Source organism: Ictidomys tridecemlineatus, chromosome 12, assembly GCF_052094955.1.
Source record: "Ictidomys tridecemlineatus isolate mIctTri1 chromosome 12, mIctTri1.hap1, whole genome shotgun sequence".
In the NCBI taxonomy this organism is placed as follows: Eukaryota; Metazoa; Chordata; class Mammalia; order Rodentia; family Sciuridae; genus Ictidomys; species Ictidomys tridecemlineatus.
Window position 1 is genome coordinate 63,409,865 of NC_135488.1, and position 23,507 is coordinate 63,433,371.

Sequence of the window (23,507 nt, forward strand, 5' to 3'; positions counted from 1 at the left end):
ACCTGAATAACTCAGGTTTGTTTTTAAAAATATGGAAGCGTGCTTCTAATTCCTTCTAGTCTTCCAAGGAGCCTAGCTCCTAAATTTTCCGCGACAAAACACTGCGCCAAGTCGGAGCCACCCTTGCTCAAAGCTCCTCCCGCGGCAACTGACAGCAGGGGAAATCCCATTGAAGCCCGCCTCCAGCCTCCTGTATGCTAAACTGATTGGCTAAACCCGGTGGGAATGGCTTTCGGCTCAGCCAATGCAAAAAGCAAAAGCTAAAGCTCGTGTAAACAAACCCAGAGGAGCTGAGCCTTGGGCTCCTCCCCCACGTGGAGGCCAGACGCGTCCTTGGCCCAAAGCCTATTCCGGATTAGCTCAGCGTCCTTTTAGTCAATCAGTCGGCGGTGCGGGGGAGGGTCTCCGGCAAGGGGGGCGTTCCAAACCCCCACCGCGAGGGAAAGAACTAAGGGAGTAAACGGACAGACGTTAAGACCAATCACAAGCTTAAACTTCTGAGGGAATAGGCGGGCACAGCTTCACACTTAGACCAATAAAAGCTACATATGCCCTTCTAGGTGAATGAGCGGCATCTTCCTCGGTCCAATAGACGAATGGGGCGGTGCCCGGCAACCAATGGCTTGGATTCGGGGGCGGGGTGAGAAGCCAGTGTGCAGTAAGAGGTAACCGGGCGAGTGTTAGTGGCGCTTCTCCCGTGCTGTGGCTCACGTTTTGGTACTAGAGGCCGAGACTGTCCTGGCGACTGCGACCATTGCGGCGACGGCTTAGGCTCCCCAAGGAGTGGCAGAATACGGTCTGGAGGAGGGACTTCTGGTTAGCACAGGTGGGCTCGAGTGCCGGAGCTACAAGGGAAAGGACCCTTGGATCTAGGGGCGTCCTGCGCCCCCTTTTAGACCGCCGTGGGAGCTGTAAGGGGCGGCGCGCGCCTACCCGAACACCTGTGGGGAGGGAAAGCCCGCGGGGTCCCACGTTGCACCTTTCGGCAAGAAGGGACGTCCGCTTGGGTCACCCTGTATCTCTGGGGAGCAGTAGAGGGTTTTAGACCTTTTTTTTTTTTCTCCGCGCAGGTGCTCTGTTCTCTCCCATCCAAGTTCCTGAGTCTCCTCAGTCCCTTTCTAACACTCGGACCGAATTCTCGGACATGTGGGCCCGCTCACTATCCCGGTGCACTACTGCTAGTAGCGCAAATTGACCCTTGCTGCATCCCCCGCCCGTTCTCCCCGGGGAGAGCGAGGAGTTGCGCGTTTCCCCCTCCCCCATTGGCTGGACCCCGCGCATTTTCTGCCTATCTTCTACTCCCTCCACCTTTACCCCAGCCCTCATTCTTCATACCTAATTTAACTTAGAAACCCTGGCTGCTTCTCTTATGCTTTGTCTTCTGAGAGTGAGTCCATCGCCCTCTCACCCCCTAAATTTCATTCTCATTTTTCTTGGAAACTAACATTTTCCACTTGCTTCTTCCAGGCAGCTGGAAGGTAAACGCAAGAGAGACAGAAGAACTGGAAAGAGGCGGAATACACTGAACAGGGAACTTGGCAAGGTTGGGAACTTTAATCGCTTTGTTAAAGGTAAATTATTTTTGCCTCCTTTAAGATGGCATTTGATCATTATAACCTTTTAGGATCATTGTCCCGATACAGTTCTTTTGATGATAATTGTTGAAAATGCAGGTGAAAGGGGCTTATGGCAGCAACAGACCTAAAATGCAATATTTTTCAGTAGATGGAATTGGATTATACTTTAAAGAGCTTAACTAAAGCGTCAGCGTTTCCAGTTAAGGGCCTGGCTATCCTATCATAAAATACGGGACATACTTTAGTTGTACTGCACGATGGGATTTGATCACACCCAACCTATGAATGGATAATAACAGCATTGAATCTGTTTAAAAACAACATTCCATAGTCTCTTTTCACCTTTGTATTCACCTTCATAGAATAGCTGCTTGGTGTTGGTTCTAGCCATATGTTTATAGATTATACTTCACACTGTCTTGTACTATTTATTTTAGCAGTGCTGGCATTTGAACCCAGGTGAGTATGCTAGGCAAGTGCTCTACCACCGAGTTACATTCCAACCCCCTAAATAAAATTATGCCCAGAGTTTTATAGGGAAAAACTAACCACTCTTAATTTTGATTTAAATTTTAGAAGTTTGAAAATATTAATTTAGATATTGAGCTGTGAGGATTTGGAGGAAATGAGAGTATATTGGGTTAAGACTGATAGGCCTCTTAGGCTATTTGTGTATGAGAGATCGAGCATATACACATGTACAAAACCCTATTCATTTCCATAATTCTTAGTTTTATGATTTTACATAAAATGGAATTGTTTTTCCCAGATCTCAGTGAAGAAATATAAGCTGTGAGTTTAACATCGTGTTCACTGTGTTTGGGCCAGGATTTTGTAAAGCTTTTGTGAAAAGAAATTTTTTTTTTCTTATTCTGCTTGTAAGATATATAAATATGCTTCCCTATGTTTTACTTATGGTAAGATTTTATCTTGTATAAAGAAAGATAAGAGTGAATTCAAAGCAATCTTTACTCTGAGGTGATAAGTTGTCTAATGGATCATATGTTTGAGTCTTGTTAATAAATTACACTCAGTAGAGCAAGGTCTTAAAACTAACAAATGTCCAGGTATTTCGAATAATTTATGTCAGAGTTATAACAGCCATCAAAGAAAACCCCCGGATAAGTTGCAGATCTCTGAGTTGATCACTATTGTGAGTTAATATAAGACTGCAGGTGGAAAACGACATTATTTTTGTAAAGTCTTTTCAGGTATGTTTGTGCTTAATAGTTATTCCTTTGCAAATTTCAGAGGACTATAGCTATGTTTCTTCCTAGAGACCTTGACCTTGAGGTGCTCAGTTTGGTGGAGGATAAACCTATAAATCAAGAATTAAATGCAGAGAGAGGTTCTGCAGTTCAGGGTGTGTACAGAATGCAGAGAAGCACTGTGGCACTGTGTTCTGGCCTCATCTATCACTGCTCTAGACTTCCCACAGTGCCATTTCCTGAACCTACTTATCTCCCATAGGTTTATAATCTTAAACCTAAAAACAACCCATCCTGATAGATTCTAATTTCTTTATTTTACAAAATAGACTTTTATAAAATGGGGTTCAAAAGTGTTCATGGATTTGCCTGGGGCCTCCTCACTAACAGGTGCCAAAGTTGATTCAAACCTTATCCCAGTTGGCCCTATAGCTAGGGCTTCTTGCACTGCACTGCCCCCTACTGTCTGTCCTCTGGTCATCTCTATATGAGAGCTGAATCTTTGAGCTGTGTCACCTATTGGACTTCAGCTTGAGATGTATGCAAGAGGCAGTAGATTTTTCACCACTGTATACTTATCCAGGAAAGACCTCAAGAGCACCACTTGTTAATTTTGGGGTTATACATAAATTTTAGTAAGTAAATGAATTTGCAAATATGAGATCCACAAATAGTGAGGATCAACCATGCTTCTAAGTGATCCTTAGAGACCATTTCATGGTACCCTCCCCAGATTCTCTGTGGAATGTTCCTTTAGCTTCTTTGATAATTTGTTCACTTATTTATTCATTCAACATATATTTAGTAAGTACTTACTATAAGCCAAGGTAGAGATTAAATTCTTGCTATGTGGATCTTATATTTGAGTTAGAAAGACAGCTAAATCTGGAGATGGAGGTCCAGGTTGAAATTATCAATTACCTTGACCAAGGTGACACCTGGTGTGCTCGTTCTCATGTTACCTTCCCAAGTATACTTCCAGAATATATCTGTTCTACTCTTATGAATAAACTTTTCCCTTTGAGCCTCTCTCCATTGACCTGTGTCAGTCTGTACTTGTCATTTGTTGATTTTGAGATCATTTGCCCATGTAACTGGTGGGATATTGTAGAATCATGGTCTTTGAATTCTGTTTCTGCTGTCTATCAGGTGGGTGAATTTGATCAAGTTCTTGGAATTTTGAGCCTGATTTCATATGTATATGTATTACATGTTAAACGCTTTTTAGATTTCAAGGAAGAGGCTCACACATATTACCTTTGGTGCTGAGTAGTAAATGTAAATTTGAATGGGAAATAATTTCAAGCATCCATGTTGTCTCTCGGTTCTAGAGCTTTTAAAACCTCATAGAACACTAACTCAACAGTATTTAGGATAGGATTTGAGCTCTAGCACCTGCTTTTTTTTTTTTTTTTTTTTACTTTGTTCACCCAATATTTGTATTTTCCAAAAGAAAATAATCTGATTGGATTTGTCTGACTAGATAAAATGAAACTTCCTAAAATGGAGGACCCTACAGGCAGAATTTTGAGCCAAGCCATATTCTTGGTTATTGATCTTCCTCAAGTTCAACCTGTATTATGTCCTAAGTTGAAGTGTTGCGCCCTTTTTTTCTTTCTTACAGCCCAAGAAGCAGGGTTGCTTTCATATATTATTTGTCTGACAACTATAGGATATATAAAACTCCTTAGAGTTCTTCAGACCCTATCTAGGGGCAGCAGTCTTAGAGTTTCAATCTTCTTTCCAATTCAAATGTCTTCTAACATGATCAAAGATAATAAGGCATCTACTAAAAAAGTAATCGACAGATATGCAATATATCTTCTTGGTGTTGCATTTAATATCTTATAATGTGATTATTCATATGGCTGTCTTCTAGACTATGAGCTTCATAAGGGCAGGATCCACAGCCTTGTCTTTCTATCCAGAGAAGGTATTGTTTAAGCTGATTCAGTCCTCCCCTGCCCCCATGGTGGTATTGAAGCACAGGTTTTGCATGTTGCTAAGCCTGGGCTTTACCACAGAGCTACATCCCTAGCCCTTGAACTCATTCTTAAGGAATGAGTGGGAATATTCTCTAGGTAAATGAAACCTTAAGATAGCATTCCATAGAGAGATCAGCAGATGCAAAGGCACAGATAGAAAAAGATGAAGTTTACAGAACACTACTGGTAGGCTGAAAAAACTTGATCAGAGGGTATGTCACAACTGAGTAAACCGTGGTGCTGCTTAGTAACTGGTGCTAGTTTTTCTCAGATTGTTGGCATGGTATCTGAAAGGATTTAGTAATACAGATGTTGAATTCTTGGAACTACTATATTGTAGTGAAATAATTGACTTCTTTACCATGTATGAATCTCTTGTGGGACATGTACTATTCAAGGTGCTGAAAATATAGTGAGACTTACTCATGGAGTTCACAGGCAAGCAAAAGAGATGAATGAACAACTGATTTGTTTTATGGCAAGTGAGATAATAGAGATTTTAATAAAATGCTATCTAAATCAAGAAAAAGGAGCAGTTAATAATATATAAAGTGCTGAGGATAAATCACTGGAATGAGATGATACTGAACCCTCTGAAGCACTATACAAATATAAGGCAGATAAAAGAAATATATCCAGCTTAATTTGAATTAACATTTTATTTTGTTTTAAACAGAAGTAGTCTGTTCTTATTGTTGTAAATAGAAATCACTGAACGGCAAAAGTGTGGGGGGGACTACAAAGTAATTCCTAGATATTGTCATCCTGAATCAATGGTTAATGTTTTGATGGATATATTTTATACTTTACATGCATATTCATGTGTATACATAAATACATATGTATTTTTAATGGAAATGGGTTTATTCTGTGTGTTTTATTTAGTCATTTCACTTTTATGAGCTAAATCCCCTAAGGGTATAATTACTACATATTACTGTACATAATGAGAAATAGAAAAGGGGCACTTTTCAGCCTAGTGAACCTGTAACCTTATGATGATTTCATCTCCTGAACCATTTTAGAGGCTTCATCAAAGACATTAGAAATGAATTAGATGTGTGTAGGTGGTTATACTTGGCATTATTGTTTATATGGTAGAGATTACTTCAGTATCCATCAGAGGGAACTAGTTAAGTAAATTGGAAAATCCAAACCATGGAATATTGTGTACTTTTAAAGAAGAGTGAAAAAGACCTATGTACTGATATAGAAGACCTCTAATATATATTGTTTTTAGTATATTACTTTTTTGTGTTGAGAGAGAACAGTACAATATACATGCATATTTGCAAAAAAAAAAATTCTGAAGACATAAGGAACCAATTGAAGTGTTTATCTGTGGAAGGAGAATAAGAGTAGAAATGAGATTTTGCCATTATGTGTTTATGGAGGCATATATTTTAATTTTTTGGAATTATGTGTTTGTATTACCTTTTAAAAGTAAGTGAGTGAGTGAATGACATGAAGTTATTAGAAATCAGAAGAAAGGATCTGGGGGCTGCTAGTCTTTTTGGTATCAGTGAATACATAGCAGAAACAGCAAAGATGGGAATATTCACCCCAGGAAATGGGGAGACAGTCTTTTTTACTTCTTTCCCTCAGTTTTGTATACTTTTAAAATATTTTTGAGAGCAATAAAATAAAACAAATGTTTCCAGACTGTAGTCTGCATTATTTTAATAGTGACTTTATTTTTCATATTCAGTTGTAGTATTTTTATATATTTCCATTTAATATTCTACTTCAATCACACTTTTAATCAATTTAAATTTACCTAATTGTGTTTTCTCTGTGGTACTACCATAGGACCTTTATTTAAAAAATGAAGCTAATGGGACTGGGGTGGTAGCTCAGTGGCAGAGTGCTTGCCTAGCATGTGTGAGGCACCAGGTTCGATCCTCAGCACCACATATCAATAAATAAAAGGTCCATTGACAACTAAAAAAAATTAAAAAAAAAAAAAATGAAGCTAAGGCAACTTTGTGTAGTATACATTTCAAAAGTGGGCTGATCTACCTCAAGAGGAGGGAATCCAAGCCCCGGAGCCTACATGTGACACATACATGAGAAAAAAATAAGAAAAAGGAGATTTAAATATCTACATACACACACATATAAATGAAAATAGCATTTTTCCATGATTAAAAAGAAAGCAATATTCTCCTTGAATAATTTAAGATAAAATATAAAGAAATATAATCTTTAATAATTTTGCCACCCAAATGACTTTTTTGTTTTGTTTTTTAGATCTTTTCTATGCATGTAAACATTTTTAACAAGGAGGATCATGATGTGTAGTCTTTTTCTCACTATAGTTTGGTTATAATTTAATGGTGGTATCTATACCCTAACATCATCATTTGTGTGGGGTACTGGGGATTGAATCCAGAGGCACTCCACCACTGGGCCACATCTCCAACCTTTTTTTTTTTTTTTTTTGAGACAGGGTCTCACTGAGTTGCTGAAGACCTTGCTAAATTTCTGAGGCTGGATTCAAACTTGCAATCCTCCTGCCTTAGCCTCCCAAGCTGCTGGGATTACAGGTGTGCACCATCATACTAAGCCTGCCTCATTCTAATAGCTGGATTTATATTATGTTCACCATTGCCCCCCATCGCCACCATGGGGAATTTCATTGTACATTTTAGCAGACTTGAGAAAGTATTTTTGGGTTGAATTCTCAGACATAGAATGTCTGTAGGAAAAGACTATAAAACAACTCTAGGGCTTTTAATATAAATTTTTAAGTTATCCTACAGCAAAAATTGTTTCAGTTTAGGGAAAAAGAATGCTTTTGTTTTATTCTTTTATCTCTTCTAATTGGTTGTTATTGGTTTATATGAATACAATTAATTTTTTGGATTTATTTTTATTTATAAAATAAATTGAACTAAGTGCCTTATATATTTTTGTGTTTATTTTATAGCCAGTCTTGTTACTAAGCTTCTATTATTTCTAATAGTTTACCAGTTGATTCTTAGTCTTGCTGAAAAATCAAAATCATATTTGCATATAAGGATAATCTTGCCTCTTTCTTTCCAATAGTGATACCTATTATCTTGTGTTCTTGACTAGTTGCATTGGATGGACCATTTGACTAGAATTAATTAGTGGTTATAATAGTTGATATTTTTAATCTTTTTCCTGTCTTTAATGGAAGTGCACTAAAAATTTGAAATAGGGATGGTTACATGTGTATAAATTGATTACATCAAAGAGCATGATTTTACTTATTCCTGGGTTTTGGGGAGTTCTTTGGTTTTTGTTTTGGTACTGGTACTAGGGGCACCCAACCACTGAGCCACATCCCCAGCCCTTTTTGTATTTTATTTAGAGTCAGAGCCTCGATAAGTTGATTAGGGCCTTGCTAAATTGCTTAGGCTGGCTTTGAACTTATGATCATTGTGCCTCAGCCTCCCTAGAGTTGCAAGTATAGGCGTGCACCGCAGGCTTGGCTCTGTTTTGTTTGTTTGTTTTTGTGGTGCTGGTGATCTAACCCAGGGCCTTGTCACACTAAGCCACACCCCCAGCCCATTGAATTTTATTAAACACATTTCTGGCAACTACTGAGATGATCGTGTTTGTATTTGTTTTTTTCTTGTTAATATGATACTATTTATTTTTAAAAATTAACTGTTAATGGCTATTGTTGAATTTCTGGGCTGAACTTAAAGTGGTTTTATTTTTAAATAAATTGCTTGATTTTATTTGCTCATGTTTTATTTGCAGTCACGTTTGTAGCATGGAAATCATTCTGTAATTGTAGTTTTATTTTGTGCTAATGTTTGTTCAGTTTAGTGTGTTGAGCTACCTATATACAAATAAAGAATGTTCTCTTCATTTTTGTGTGTGTGCTTTGAAACAGTTGCCTGTTTTTGGAAACTAGGTGCAATGTGAGATATAGACTTGTCTTGCCTACTCTTTAAAATGCAGTTACCTCAGGGAAGTAAAGTTTTTATGTGATAATTTTGGCAGAACAGAATGTGGTTTTCTAGTGAATCTACTTTTATTTGCTAGCAGTGTTCTTCATGTCTCTTTGTTGTTAGGCTTTGGTGCTGGTGTTGAGTTATTAACACCATCTGAAGGCTTAGAGGACCTTTGGTTTAATATTGAACACATGTAACTGTTTGCAAGACTACAGAACTACAATGTGCCTGTGAGGGCTCTGCTTTATCCCCACTGAAAGCAAGAAGTAATGCAGTAAAACTTTGCTGGACTAGAAGTTTTTAAGAATACGGTATTCTGGTTTAATTCTGTTAACTTGGAAGTAATATAATTGTGAAATAATATATAAATTTTGAAATCTTAACTTCCTGTTGAATGCAGTTCTGAAATATAGCAAATGATTCCATTTTTCTTCTCTAGTAAATTTGGTATGTTCAGACCTAGTTAATGTTTCGTTATAGAATTTCTAATGTCTGAGATTCACATGATGAAGATACTTGTTTAGAACTTTAGATGTAAGAGGATGAAACAGTACTGCTGTGTAAGATAAGTCTGGATGGGAAAAGTACCCTTTCCCGGGAAAATCTCTGGTAGCAGTTTGTTTGCTTATTTAACTCATGAAAATAAAACACTTTCAATGAAAGGAGGCTGGGAGTAATAAGGAGATTATGTATTTTAATTGGAAATCTTTATTCGATATCAAAATAGAATACAGAGAATGCTTGGCTTTTGACCTAGAGAAGGAAGGTATTTTTCTATCTGTTGCATACCTGAGGTTCTCAAATTTGAGCGTGCATCAGAATCACCTGCAGGGCTTGTTACAATACACGTTGTTAGGCCCCACCCCAGAGTTGCAGGCCTAGGGTGGGGCCTGAGAATTTGCTTCTAACAAGTTTTTGCTGATGCCACTGGTTCACATACTAAATTTTTAAGAATCACCACCATTTACTAAATATGAATCATAAAAATCTAGTTCTAAAAGAAAGCTTAGTTTCTGGGAACACACAGGTTATGGGGCAAATAATGAAAGATTCAACCCTCGCTGCCAGCGTAGTGCTGTGTTTGATTTAGACAGAACAGTGGACTCTAGTAAATAGGATTTAGTGATATAACCTCATGGGAATAGGAGTTAGATGTCCCTTCTGTGTCCTCCATCATTTAGCATTTAAGCTAGTTTAGAAAGGCCTGATTTTTTTTTTTTTTTTAAACTGGTAAAAGGCTTCGAGTGCTTGTTAAATTCAAAGCTTTATGTGTTTTTAAAGATACTAGCTATGTTTATTGTTAGGTTTTAGGGATTTTAGTACTAATTTGAGATAATAAGAGAAACGTTTTCAGAAAGAGACAAATCACTGGAATTACCTTCCTGGATTGTTGGAGAATGTAGTCTGCTTCACAAAACATCAAGTGTGCTGTGGATTTTTCATATTTTTGTGATTTGTCCTTTGTATTGTTTGAGCTAATACTAATAATTCTGATCATCTTTTTGAAGATGAAAAATGAAGGCCCAAATTATAAACCTGGCATAAAAATTACAAACTAGAAGCAGTTATTAAGGAATAGATGAGTATATACGAATATATGTACAAATACACATATACATACATACATGGAGGTGTAGATACAATGCACATATTTTAAAAAATTACTTGTTTACTTTTCTTTAGCTCAAGACAAAGACATCTGTGCTGAATTTAGGCATTATATGTTGTAAAATCTTTGTGTTGAAGAGAGAAAACTTTGGGAGCAACACCTTTTTATAGAGGCAATGTGCTTTAACAAGTTTTTCTTGCTTGTCAACTCTCTAATTCCTGTTGTTCCACTGCTAATAGCTTCAGTTTTTAAATTGACCAGCTGGTCCAGCCTGGACTGTTCAGAGGAATAACTGTATGGCAAACACTGGGTGGGGCAGATTCCCTACCTAGAAACATTCCTGTTTGGTTCCCTTTATACCCTTAGAGAAGGTATTCCTTAGATGAGGAAAAGGAGACTAGAGACTAGACCAGTGGTTCTGAAGCTTGTCTGCACATCATAAACAACCCTGGAGTTTTCTAAAAAGTAATCTAGATGTGTATGGGGGAGGCTCTATCCCAAACCATCTGAATTATTACCTCCTAGGTTAGAGATGCCTGGTTATCTGCATTGTAACAACTTCTCCAGACAATTTTGTAGCTGGGCACTATGCCTCAGATCAGACCAGTGTTGGTCTCAGGTGAATTTTTAGCAGCCCTGAAATAAGAAATAAGGACCACATAGTGTTTTTGTAAAATTTATTTAATTTAATGAATTGTCATTTGCACTGAATTAAGACTTTATGTATTTTATTGTTAAAATAGTATTTTATAAAATGATGTTGATAGGATGCTTTTACTCTCTTGACCTAGTTTGTGAAAAGTTCTAATCTTGTTTCCCTCAAAATATTTTCTTCTTTTCCCCCGCCCCCAGTACTGGGGGTTGTACCCAGGGGCACTTTATGCTGAGCTACATTTCCAACCCTTTTATTTATTTATTTTTTATTTTGAAACAGGGCCTAACTGAGTTTCTAAGGCTAGCATTGAATTTGTGATCCTCCTGCCTCAGCATCCTAAATTGCTGGGATTACAGGCATGTGCCACTATGTCTTGCCCTCCAAATAGTATCAAAAAACATACTGGTTTATGAAATCATGGAGATTGAATGCCTCTGATTTAATCATTCTTGGAAATTATTTTTTAAATGCTTTTGAATACTGATCCATAGAGAGTCTGAACCCCTTGACCAGGTGAGATTCAGAATTGAGAAATTTCTAGGTTTTAGAAAGACACTTTCTCTCTGTTGTATAGTGCTGCATGGGTCTGGGGCAACACTTTTTTCCACACACATTAATTCATTCAAGCAAAGCAAAAGTGTTCATACTAAGTGGGATAAATAAAGACTGTATATGGGGGCTAGGGATATAGCTCAGTTGGTAGAGTGCTTCCCTCTCATGCACAAAGCCCTGGGTTCAATCCCCAGCACTGTACCAAATAAATAAATAAATAAATCAACCCTGGTTTATAAACGTTTCTTTTTTTAATATTTATTTTTTAGTTGTAGTTGGACACAATGCCTTTATTTTACTTATTTTTATGTGGTGCTGGGGATCAAACCCAGGACCTCACATACGCTAGGCAAGTACTCTACCGCTCAGCCCCAGCCCCAGCCCTATAAGCGGTTCTTTAAAAAAAAAAAAAAAAAGTCTGTACATAGCTTCATATCAGTTCACTTCAAGTTTTACTGTCGGCTAAGTTTTCACATGAATTATGAATTTTTTTAGTTTTTAGAGCTTTGGATATTGAAATTGTGCATAAGGGATTATAGACCTTTTGGGGGTCTGCTTTCTCTTCCTAAATGTACCAGCAAGCTTCAAATTAAATGGACTTTATTTGTGTATGGTAGGGAATATTATTTATTTTGATTTAAACATACTAGCAGGTTATATGACCTTGTTCACCTTTTTCTTCCAAAGACCTCAGTATTTTTGTTGAATATAATTTTTCTTCAGCCTGCTTCTACCACCTGCATTTGTAATATTTTTCTTTAAAAAAGTGAAACTTAGCATTTTGAAAAAAAAAGGCATTTTGGAATTGAAGTGGGTCGTGGTTCTGAGCTTGGGTTTGGGGGTTGGCTCAGAAAGATGTAAGGTTAAGCCCCAATTGTGACATTTACAATGTTGTACTTTACACAAGGTATTTAATGCATCTCTGAACAATAGACAATTCATTGGGGAAAAAATGAGACAATAACAGCCATTGCCTTATAGGATTGTTGTAAAGATTAAAAGAATAGTTAGTGAATTTCTTAGAAGAGTTATTATTTTATTTTTGTTCTTTCTCCTTGCTTTTGAGTAGATCACTCTTTTGCTCTATGTAATTTGACTATTTAGTGGGTCTTCTCTTTTGCTTAGAGGTCTGGGGGAGTTTGCCTTGAATGCTTTCTCAACTCATGAGCTATTTTAGCTCCCTCTGTACAACTTAGATGTAAAATTCTGTTTCTTCAAACCTCCACACCAAAAAAAAAAAAAAAAAAAATCCATGGGTTCCTAAGCTCTGTATGGGCAAGTAGAAAGTCTTCAAGTGTAGTTATTATTACATAGTGTGAAGCCTTTTGCTCTCTAAAACATATTGCTCTTGACTTTTCTTCTTCATTGTGCTCCAGCATTGTGCTCCTGTTAGCCAGAGAAATATTCCCTTTTCTCCCGGAACAGTTCTGTCTTTCTTGGTCTCACATTTCTCCAGCAAATTACCTTTTCCCCAACCTGTGCAGAGGATTGAACCTAGGGCCTTATACATGCTAGGCAAACTCTCTGCCACTGTATTTTTTATTTTGAGACAAGATCTCAATAAGTTGCCCAGGATGACCTCAAACTTGGAATCCTCTTGCCTTAGCCTCCCATGAAGGATTACAGGTGTGTGCTACTTCACTCAGCCAACTTAACTTACAAAAAATTTCTCCCACCCCAAATTATTGCTCTTCCTGAATAGACTTGTAGTACATGCTGTTTTCTCTGTCTCATTACATAGGTATTTAGGCTGATTGGCTCCCCTCTTCCCACTTTGCTATGGCAAACAATTCTTTTTTTTTTTTAACCAAAAGTATATCAAATAAAATGAAAACGGTTCCCTGTTTTTTGTTTTTTTTTTTTTTGTAGGAATCACTGGTTTTCTTCCAGTTTAGATAGTTCCACTGTGGCAAACTATTATGCCTAACCCACAACTCATGAGAATGTGATAGCCACCTGGTGTTATTAAGTGCTAATAGTGAATAAGACTATCTCAGAATTTCCTGGAAGTGGGGGATTTTCCACCTTGAATAACAACCTGTCAAAAACAGATTCCAGAATGGGGTTGCCACTGGCCATGGGGAATAGCTGTTCATACCCCATGAAGAGTACTCAGCTACAGATCCTTGCCCCTAAGGGTAGGGCTTCCTACCTGAATAATGAGATTTAGAATACAGAATTCTAGAAACAGCAGTTAATCAACAAATTATTTACTGGGGACAGGTGGGTGCCAGCTTCTTTCTTGCCCTCAAGAAGCTTTCAAGATGATAAATAGACTATTCCCAAACTGAATAATGAGTAATGTTGTCTCAAATGTATGTGTAATCAATCAAATATAAAGTGGAGGCCAAACTAGGGGAAACTTAGGCACAGAGACCTCCTATTGTGGCATTTCTGATCAAACAAGTTGAAATTGTCATAGTCAGTCTTAAGACACTTATACACTTATTGATGAGGAAAGTTATACATATTTTATATGTAATAATTTTCCCATATAAATGTTTTGATTAATATTATCTTTAAAAACTTCAAGTATTTCCCCCTGTTAATAGTATGTAATAATTCTTTAGAGCTAGATCTGGAGAAGTTAAGGATACTGTGCTGACTGCCATTTGCTGTTCTGGAAGGAAGATGGATTGCCTTTCAGTGGGAGGAGTAGAGTTTGAAGGAAGGTCTGGGTACAGAGTCACCAAGTGTTGGCAAATCTGTTGATTCTACCTTTGGAAGTGCCATTAAATGCTTTATGGAGTCTATTTTATGACTTTTTGTGTACATCTCTCATAGTGTAATGCTAACATCACAGAATATCCGTAGGACATTGTTTCTAAAAGTTTGTGAGTTAATAGATACTAGGTTAAAAGTGTAACAAATAGTTGTCTTCATTGATTTGTGCTCATATAACAAAATACTGGGAGGGCGCAATTTATAGAGAATAGAAGTGTTTTTTTTTTTTGTTTTGTTTTGTTTTTTTAAAAACAGTTCTGGAGGCTGGGAAGTTCAAGATCAAGGTACCAGCAGGTCCAGTATTCTGGTGAGGGCTGCTCTCTGCCTCCAAGATGGTGTTTTGTATCCTCTGGAGTAGTGAATCCCTGTGTCAGCAGAAGGGCAAAAGAGTCAAATTCTGTGTGAAGCTACTTTTATAATGACCTTAATTCCATTCAAGAGGGTGGAGCCTAATCACCTCCTCATGGCTCAGCTCTTGATATTATCACTTTGGCTTTAAGTTTCAAAACCTTAATTTTGGATGGGATACCGTCACAGCACATCAATAGATAATAAATAAATAAATGTAATAAGTTGGATAAATAAAACTAGGAAATGCTTTAAAAGGACTTCTCAGAGCACTGAATTTACATAGCCATGTATATGTGGATTGTGTTTGTTTCAAAGAGAATATACAGATTAGTAGAACACCAAATTGGGAACTGCTGATGTAGAAATTAGAGTAATTAGAATTTGTACTATTCCACACAGTCTGCCACTTTATTGGAAGAATTGTTTTTAGTCATTTTTAGTTTTTCTACCCATCAGAATTACCTATAGCAAATTATTGAGCAAAAATACGAATGTTGGGCCTTGACTCTGGCCTAACAATTCAGAACAAGTGACAGGTATGGTTGTGGAAAAGCTTCCAAGCGATCTGATGTATTTGTGAGACTGAAAATCACTGAATTAGAATATGCCTTCTCGCCATTTGCCGTTATGTGTTTTAATCCTATTTGAAAATGCTTGTTTTGTTTTCTTGGCTTTGGTCCAGGGAACCAGCTTAATGAAGTTCTTAGCCTTAATAAAGTTCATTGTTGTCGTTCTTCTCAGAATGTCTGTATCAGATTTTCAGATTTCATTTCATCAATGGGGCAAATTTATCAAATAGTATAAGACAGAGTCTTTTTTTGTTTTATTTTTGTTATTGCTTGGATTTTGTGGTGCTGGGATTGAACCCAGGGACTTGTACATGCAAGGCAAGCACTTTACCAACTGAGCTATGTCCTTAGCCCTTGAATAGTACAGGATACATCATACCATTAATAGAAAAGAGATTTATCAAATTGCTATTGTCTTTCGAATCTGGCAGCACTGAGTTTAATTTTGGGGGAGTGGTACCCCGGATTGAACTCAGGGACACTCGATCACTGAGCCACATCCCCAGCCCTATTTTGTGTTTTATTTAAAGACAGGGTCTCACTGAGTTCCTTAGCACCCTCATTTTGCTGAGGCTGACTTTGAACTTGTGATCCTCCTGCCTCAGCCTCTGGAGCCACTGGGATTATAGGCATGAGCCACCCCACCAGGCCAAGTTTAATTTAAATGATGCCTCTATTTGTAATTTACCCTTGTTTTTATATTTTTTGTTATTAGGGATCACATAAATTATTTCTCTATCTTTCTCTCTCTTTTTTTGAAACACTGAGCTTAGCCCCATCCCCTTAGAGACAGGGTCTTGCTGAGTTGCTTAGAGTCTCCCCAAGTTGCTGAGACTGCCTTTGAACTCATGATCCTCCTGCCTCAGCCTCCCAAGCCCCTGGGATTACAGGTGTGCACCACTGTGCTTGGCTGTTTCTCTTTTTCTTGACTTTATTGTCAACTGATCTGTTTTCAGAATCTTCTTGTCAACTTCTTATTGCAGGTAAATTCAGTTTTCTGTGTGTTTAACACTCACTGACATTTTATTTGTAAGCACTCTTTTTGTATCATATGAAGATAAGTAATATAGCATTTGTGCACTGAGGTCAACATAGAAAAGCTTAGCAGGGTGATTACCTACTTGTTTTCTATTAAAAATTTGGCAGCTGCTGCTCCATGAATGAGTGAAATGGGAATACCAGGAACAAAAATCTTTTTCTTTTTAACAGTACTACTGGAGATTGGAGATAGAGGTGCTTTACCAATGAGCTTTATCTCCAGCTTTCTTCCTTCCTTCCTTCCTTCCTTCCTTTCTCTCTCCCTCCCTCCCTCCGTCCCTCCCTCTCTCCCTCCCTCTCTCCCTTCCTTTCCTCCTTCTTGCTAAGTAACCCAGGCTGGCTGGAATTTAATATTCTTCTGCCTCAGTCTCCTGAGTTGCTGGGATTATAGGCATGTGTCACCACACCCAGTGACAAAATCATTCTAATTAGAGATTAATTTGGAACTTGATTTTTAATCTCTATACATATCTCACTTATATTCCCTCACCCTTATGACAGTTGCACTACTCTCCCTGCCTTCTGTCTTCCTTGAATCCTCCACCAAATGATGGATAAAATCTGATGAGTTTATTTACTTAGTAAAAGAACAATTCTCAAATAAAGAGACAATTTAGTGCCAAGTATAACATGGCATATAAAAATATGTTCCACATGATTTTAAAGGCTTTATAAAGTTATTTCTTGTATTGCCTAAGTAGCTTTATATAGGTCCCACCCCCCAACACCATTGCCACCCAAGAAAAAATGTGTGGCGGGGGAAGGGATATGACCCTGCAAAAAATTACAAGAGGAAATGAAAGGCTAACTAGAAAGTTGGAGAATTAGAGTTTGACAGGTTAATTCAGCAACTGTCCAGTTAGGGAAACATGCTTGGGAGACAGCATATCTGCCTCCAGGCAAGTGAAATCACCTGCCATAGGCTAGCGATGTTTCCTGTGACTTTGTATGGTTCAAATCCCTCTCCCCATGCTCTTTTTCCTGCTGCTCTGATTTAATGCTCACCCTGCAGTCATCTATCACTAAGAATCCTAGCCATTTGTATTTTGGAGCATGGTTGTGTATTCTCTTTTGTGTTCATAGCCTCTCTGTCTCTACTAGACCCTTTCTGTGAATGCTTAAACTTACCACTGACCTTTTCAGTGTTAGTTTCTGTGGACTTCTCACTCCTCCAGTTTCTGCCCATGCTTCCTTTGGCAGCTGGACTCCTTGAAAGAGTTACTTCACACATGCTGTCACCTGCATTTCAGCTCACTTCCATTTGACTTTCCCCCTTATTTTTCTACATGGAAACTGCTCTTATTAAGGTAATCAGAAATCTCCAATTTCCTAATTCTGTGGATGCTCTTCTTCTTTGACCTTTTAGCAGTCTTCAGCATTCCCACTTCACTGGAAATGTGTTGATTTTCTGTGGTTACTGTAACAAATTACCCATAAACTAATGGCTTAAAACACAAAATTAATTCTTTCTCAATTCTGGAGGCCAGTATTCCAAAATCAGCCAGTATACCAAATCAGTAGAACTGCACTCCCTCTGAAGGCTTTAGGGGAGGATCTGTTCTTTGCCTCTTCTAAATTCTGGTGGCTGCAGGCCATACATATCTTTTGGTGAACTTCCATTTAATCTATTACACTGGAATTCTGCCTTCCTTGATTTCTGTATTGTCAAATTCTTCTGATTTCCTTCTCATTTCTAGATTCTACCTAACCTCCTTTCATATTCTCCTTCTCTGCCTGTCTTTTTAAAATCTTCACACACATCAGAGCTGAGCCTTGGACCATCTTTTCATCTCACTTTGCTCTTTCTTTCTAGGCAGTGTTTTCTAGTCCCATGACTTCAGTTACCATTTATATAAATGACTACTCCAACTTTCTCTTTTTAGCCACACATCTTCTATTCTTGATGCATATAGCCAACCTACTTAACATCACCATTTGAGTGTTTCTGAGGCGTTGCAAATTTAACATGTCCAAAATAGAACTCATCACCCTTCTTAGCCCACCCCACCATCGCCACCCAGGAAAAATTTTGCTCTTCCCACAGAATTCCTCAGCTCAGACAATGACATTACCGTCTGCCCAGTTCTTTGTACCAAAATTATCTTTGATATTTCCCTCACCCTGATTCCCCACATCGCCTTCATCACCCAGAACTTCCTGAAATAGTTTTGGAGTTGGCCTACTTTTCTTCTCACTGCCACCATCATGAACCAAGCAACCGCCATATTTTCATCTGGATTAAGAGCATTAGCTGCCCTACTAGTCTCATTATCCGCTCTGGGTCTCTCCAGTCCATTTTCCACATAGCAGCCTGAGTGAGTGCAAAACATAATTTGAATCAAGTCATTATATTGCTGAGAACTCCTTATAATGGCTTTCATCACTTTTAGGATAAAATCCAGAAGCCCCTTATGATCCAGCCTATCTGCTTCTTCAGCCTCATCTCTTCCTTGTCCTTCTACTAGATGCCCATCTACCTTCTTTGTGTCCTGAAAAGGTCTCTTTTGCCTGAGGCTTTGCACATGCTTCTTTCCTCTCCTTATTGCCGATTTATATTTTTCAGGTATCAGTGAAAATGTTGCCCACACCTGAATTAGATTGGTTTCCCCTATATTTTTCTAATAGTCTCATTTACTTCTCACTTTACAGTATAAATCATAGTTACTCTTAATTATTTGTTTGTTTTTCTCCTAAGAGAATGTAAATACCACCAGGGCAAGAACTGTATATTCTGCTGCCAAAGCATCAGTGCCTAATGTAAAATGGCACTCAGATTTTAATAAATGAGTAGATTGAGCCAAGGGTTTGCATTTTTAAGATATAATGAGGAAAGGTAAAACCTGTATCCAGTGGCAGCATATTTGAAGTAAATAGAATTAAAGACTATTATCCACAATATTTAATTTTAAAAATAGTATTAAACAGGCTGGATGGAATAATGAAACTGTTGAAAACAGAATAGCAGAGGCTAGTTTTATTTTTTTTAATTAATTAATTATTAATTTTAGGTACTGGGGATTGAACCCAGAGACACTTCACCATTGAACTATCTCCCTAGTCCTTTTTACTTTTTATTTTGAGATAATCTTGCCAAGTTTCCAAAGCTGGCCTTGAACTTACAATCCTCCTGCCTCAGGCTCCTGAGTTTCTGGAATTACAGGCATGTTCCACTGTGCCTGGCAGAGATGACTTTTTAATCCAGTCAAAAATCCCAAATATAGCCAGTCATGGTATTGCATGCCTATAATCCCAGTGACTTGGGAGGCTGAGAGAGGAGGATCACAAATTTGAGGCCAGCCTGAGCAAGACTGTATCTCAATTTAAAATTTAAAAAAAAGGGGCTGGAGATGTAGCTCAGTTATAGGGTGCCCCTAGGTTCATTCCCTGGTACCACCTACACACCCCAAACTGTTATTATGGGCATAATTCAGATTTTATAGCTTATGAAATATCTCATATAGATCCAAAGAACAGCTATTTTTGGTAAGAGTATATTGGATCTGAAAGGTGTAGGTGTTCATTATGGCTGGTAACTAAGGCCCCTATTTTAAGTCAGATATTTTAGACATAAGCCCTTGACCATGGTAAAGTACTAAAGCAAATGCTCTGCAGGGTTTAGTACCCCTGTACATACTCAGAACATGAGAGGGAAGGTAGGGTGGGGGAGCGATAAGTTTCAAAGTGTTCTTAGATTTCTTAATGCCAAATACCTATTGGATAAAAGTGAAGAACTGGAAATGGGAAATTTAATGATGATAATCTTATCATACTGTTTCTTCCCCAAGTTGGAAACATCCATTTGCTTCCCTAGGAGCTACCAGTGTCCAGCAAAATTCCTACCCTGTTACTAAAGAAATGGGGCACTTGAAGCACCAGTTCACTCTCACCCAGTAGGCCCACAAGCCAGTGTTATTCTTATACTAACCCACAGATTGAGAGCTTAGTCCCACCAGACTGTCACCCACTGCAGACTCCAAAGTTCCAGATCTCTTGCTATATGTGGTGGTACACGCTTGTAATCCCAGCAGCTCAGGAGGCTGAGGTAGGAGGATAACAAGTTCAAAGCTAGATTCAGCAACTTAGTGGGCCCTGTCTCAAAATAAAAAATAAAAGGGGCTGGAGATGTGGCTTAGTGGTTAAGTGCCCCTAGGTATATCTATCCTTCTAGTCAGAATGGCAGCTATTATGAATACACACAACAATAAGCGTTGGCAAGGATGTGGGGAAAATGCTACACTCATACACTGCTGGTGGGACTGAAAGTTAGTGCAGCCAATATGGAAAGCAGTATGGAGATTTCTTGGAAAATTGGGAATGGAACCACCATTTGACTCAGCTACCCCTCTCATCCATCTGTCTATACCCAGAGGACTTAAAAACAGCATACTACAGGGACCCAGCATACTACAGGGACACAGCCACATCAATGTTTATAGCGGCACAATTCACAATAGCTAAACTGTGGGACCAACCTAGTTGTCACTCAGTAGATGAGGGGATTAAAAAAAAATGTAGCATAAATACACAATGGAATATTACTCAGCAATAAAAGAAAATAAAATCATGGCATTTGCAGGTAAATGGATGGAGTTAGAAAAGATAATGCGAAGTGAAGTTAGCTAATCCCCAAAACCAAATGCTGAATGTTTTCTTTGATGTAAGAGGCTGATTCATAGTGGGATGCGGAGAGGGAGCATGGGAGGAACAGACGAATTCTAAATAGGGCAGAGGGGTTGGAGGGGAAGGGAAGGGGCATGGAGTTATTAATGATGGTGGGATGTGATGATCATTATTATCCAAAGTACAGGTTTGAAGACATGAACTGGTATGGATATACTTTGTATACAACTAGAGATATGAAAAAATATAGTATATGTGTAATAAGAATTGTCATGCATTTCGCTGTCATATATAAATTTTAAAAAATTAATTTAAAAAAATCCAGACCGCCAGAACTTCTGACCAGCTGGCTTCTAATTGAGATTTCCACAACCCCATCCTTAGGTACAGTTAATTTGTTAGAGCAGTTCACAGAACTCAGGGAAACATTTATGTTTACTAGTTTATTATACAAGATATTTTAAAGAATACAAATAAATGGCCAGATGAAGAGAGATATAGGGTGAGATTTGGAAGGATCCTGAGCCCAGGAGTATCCATCCCCAGAAGTTGGCTTCACCATCTTGCTAGGATGTGGATGAGTCGTTTTTTTACCTTCCTGTCAGCCTCCACACATTCAGCTGTCCAGAAGCTTTCAGAACCCTTTTTAATTTTTTTTAAATGAAGGTTTTATTGCATAAACATGACTGAAACATAGGCAACTGTGTAACAATGTAATTAGACAAAAAAGGTATGATCTAATGCTAATAAATGAGTGGGGAAAACCAGCAAAGCCTGTCTGTTCAAGATTCTTCTTGGCCTCTCTGTGCAAATTTCCTTGCTCTAAACTATGAGACAGGACCCTTTTTAAAAAAGGCTTATGATCTAGTGTCAGACAAGATGTGTCAGAGAATTTCTTTATGACTAGCTGAGAGATAGAAAGGTAGGGGGAAGATTAGAGTATAAGTTTAGTTTCTTTTTTCTGCTGTACTGGGCTTGAACCCAGAGATTCTCTACCACTGAGCTATATCCCCACCCCTGTTTATTTTGCTACAGGGTCTCACTAAATTGCCGAGGCTGGCCTTGAACTTGCAGTTGTCCTGCCTCAGCCTCCCAAGTGGCTGGGATTACAGGTGTGCACCACTGAGCCCAGCTATATTTTTAATTTCTATGACCTGCCTTGAGGAAGAGAAGTTCTGGTATCTGTGGTATGCCTTGGGGACAAAAAGGATCAGGTGAAAGGAGGACACAAGGTTAAAGAGAGACAGGGATTCTGGTTTCTGAAGCCTAAAGTACCTTTTATAACTATCTAGGACTGGAAATGTAGCTCAGTGCTTGCCTAGCATACATGAGGCCCTAGATTCCATCCCTAGCACTGCACTGAGTAAATGGATAGATAGATGGATGGAATTATGGAATTATGGAACTATGGATGAAACCCCAAATATACATACATTATAAAATCACAAGTAACACCTCCATGTTGAGTTTATGGTAATTACCATTGCCTTTCTCATGAACAAGTACATTGTGTAATTTGCTCTGTGTTCTACCTTGCTCTTAAATCAGAAGGGGTATTCTGTTCTTTTTTTGCCTTCCCTTTTTCCTTATGATCATATGCACTTAGTATTTATTTTTTTGATAAAGGCAGATGTTTTAGAAAACTGAACTCTGATTCTCTGTGGACAATTTCCACATGGATGGGGAGAAATGCTGATTGTAAACAACAGCCAAATAAATCTTTGGAAATACAATACAGGATAACCTGCTACTCAGAAAAGTAGAGAACCTGTAAGAGTCTGTGTTTAGGAATACCACACTTACTTATGCAGTTGCTCTGGCATTTAAAGCTGACTTGCTTCTGTCATTTCTATGCTGCAAATGGAAGTAGTAAAAATAAAGAACAGGATTCCTCCTTTAGCCCTGTAGAATTGTTTTTAAGATCCTGTATTGAAATAAATATTGTCTTATTTTGTCTCTAACTATCTAAAATATATCTTGAGGAGGAGGCGTAGCGTTCCCTTCTGAGCGTGAAGCTGGCTTTTGGTTTTGCTTTACTGCAGCTGCCTATTGCCATTGATGATCGTTCTTCTCTCGTTTTTGGAGAACAAGAGGGAGGGAATGCAATCTGAGTGGTTTCCATTTAAATAAATAAATAAATAAATATGTTAAACGGATATATTTCTTACCAGGTCCCCTATTTAAACCTATAGTAAATTTAATGGGTTCTGCTTTAAATGAATTCTTTCAGAAGGATCAGTGAATTGTTTTTCCATGTATTCATTACTATTCACAGTTCTACTTGCCTTTTTACAAGATTAGGGCTTTATTTGTTTTTCTTTTTCTTTTAGTGGTTCTAGGAACTGAACCCAGGGGCAGTCTATCACTGAGCTACATTCCCTTTTTACTTTTTATTCTATGGGCAGATTCTTGATAAGTTGCCCAGGCTGGCCTTGAATTTGGCAATCCTGCTGCCTCAACTTTCCTAGTTGCTGGGATTAACAGGGGTATGCCACCATGTCCAACTACAAGAGTAGATTTCTAATGTTCATAACAGTTTAGAAATTTTGCAGAAACTAAAGAAGATTAAGTAAGAAATTTTTAGTATACTCAGATGCAAAGAAAGGCTTTTAGGTGTGTTGCCAAGATGGAGACAAGAGGGAAATAATTTGTTAAGAAACTATAAAGAAGCCCCAAGGAATTAGGTGGAA

General features: G+C 38.1%; 1 protein-coding gene and 1 non-coding gene across 4 annotated transcripts in view; both read left to right on the top strand.

Annotated features, from left to right (window-relative positions):
* The first annotated feature begins 632 nt into the window (after nt 1–632).
* Nucleotides 633–23,507, top strand: part of Paip2b (poly(A) binding protein interacting protein 2B) — a 36,309-nt gene continuing 13,434 nt past the window's right edge. The window contains exons 1-2 of one of the 3 annotated variants that reach the window (XM_005322133.4): nt 633–826; nt 1,468–1,571. The gene's annotated coding sequence lies outside the window, so the exon portion shown is untranslated. Of the gene's footprint in view, nt 827–1,467; nt 1,572–7,217; nt 7,317–21,853; nt 21,930–23,507 lie in introns of those variants that run through there. The other 2 variants (XM_078029041.1, XM_078029042.1) reach the window with 2 other exon arrangements.
* Nucleotides 22,723–22,933, top strand: LOC120885119 (small nucleolar RNA U3). Its single transcript, XR_005727634.1, has one exon. It is a non-coding gene; the product is annotated as a small nucleolar RNA U3 (small nucleolar RNA).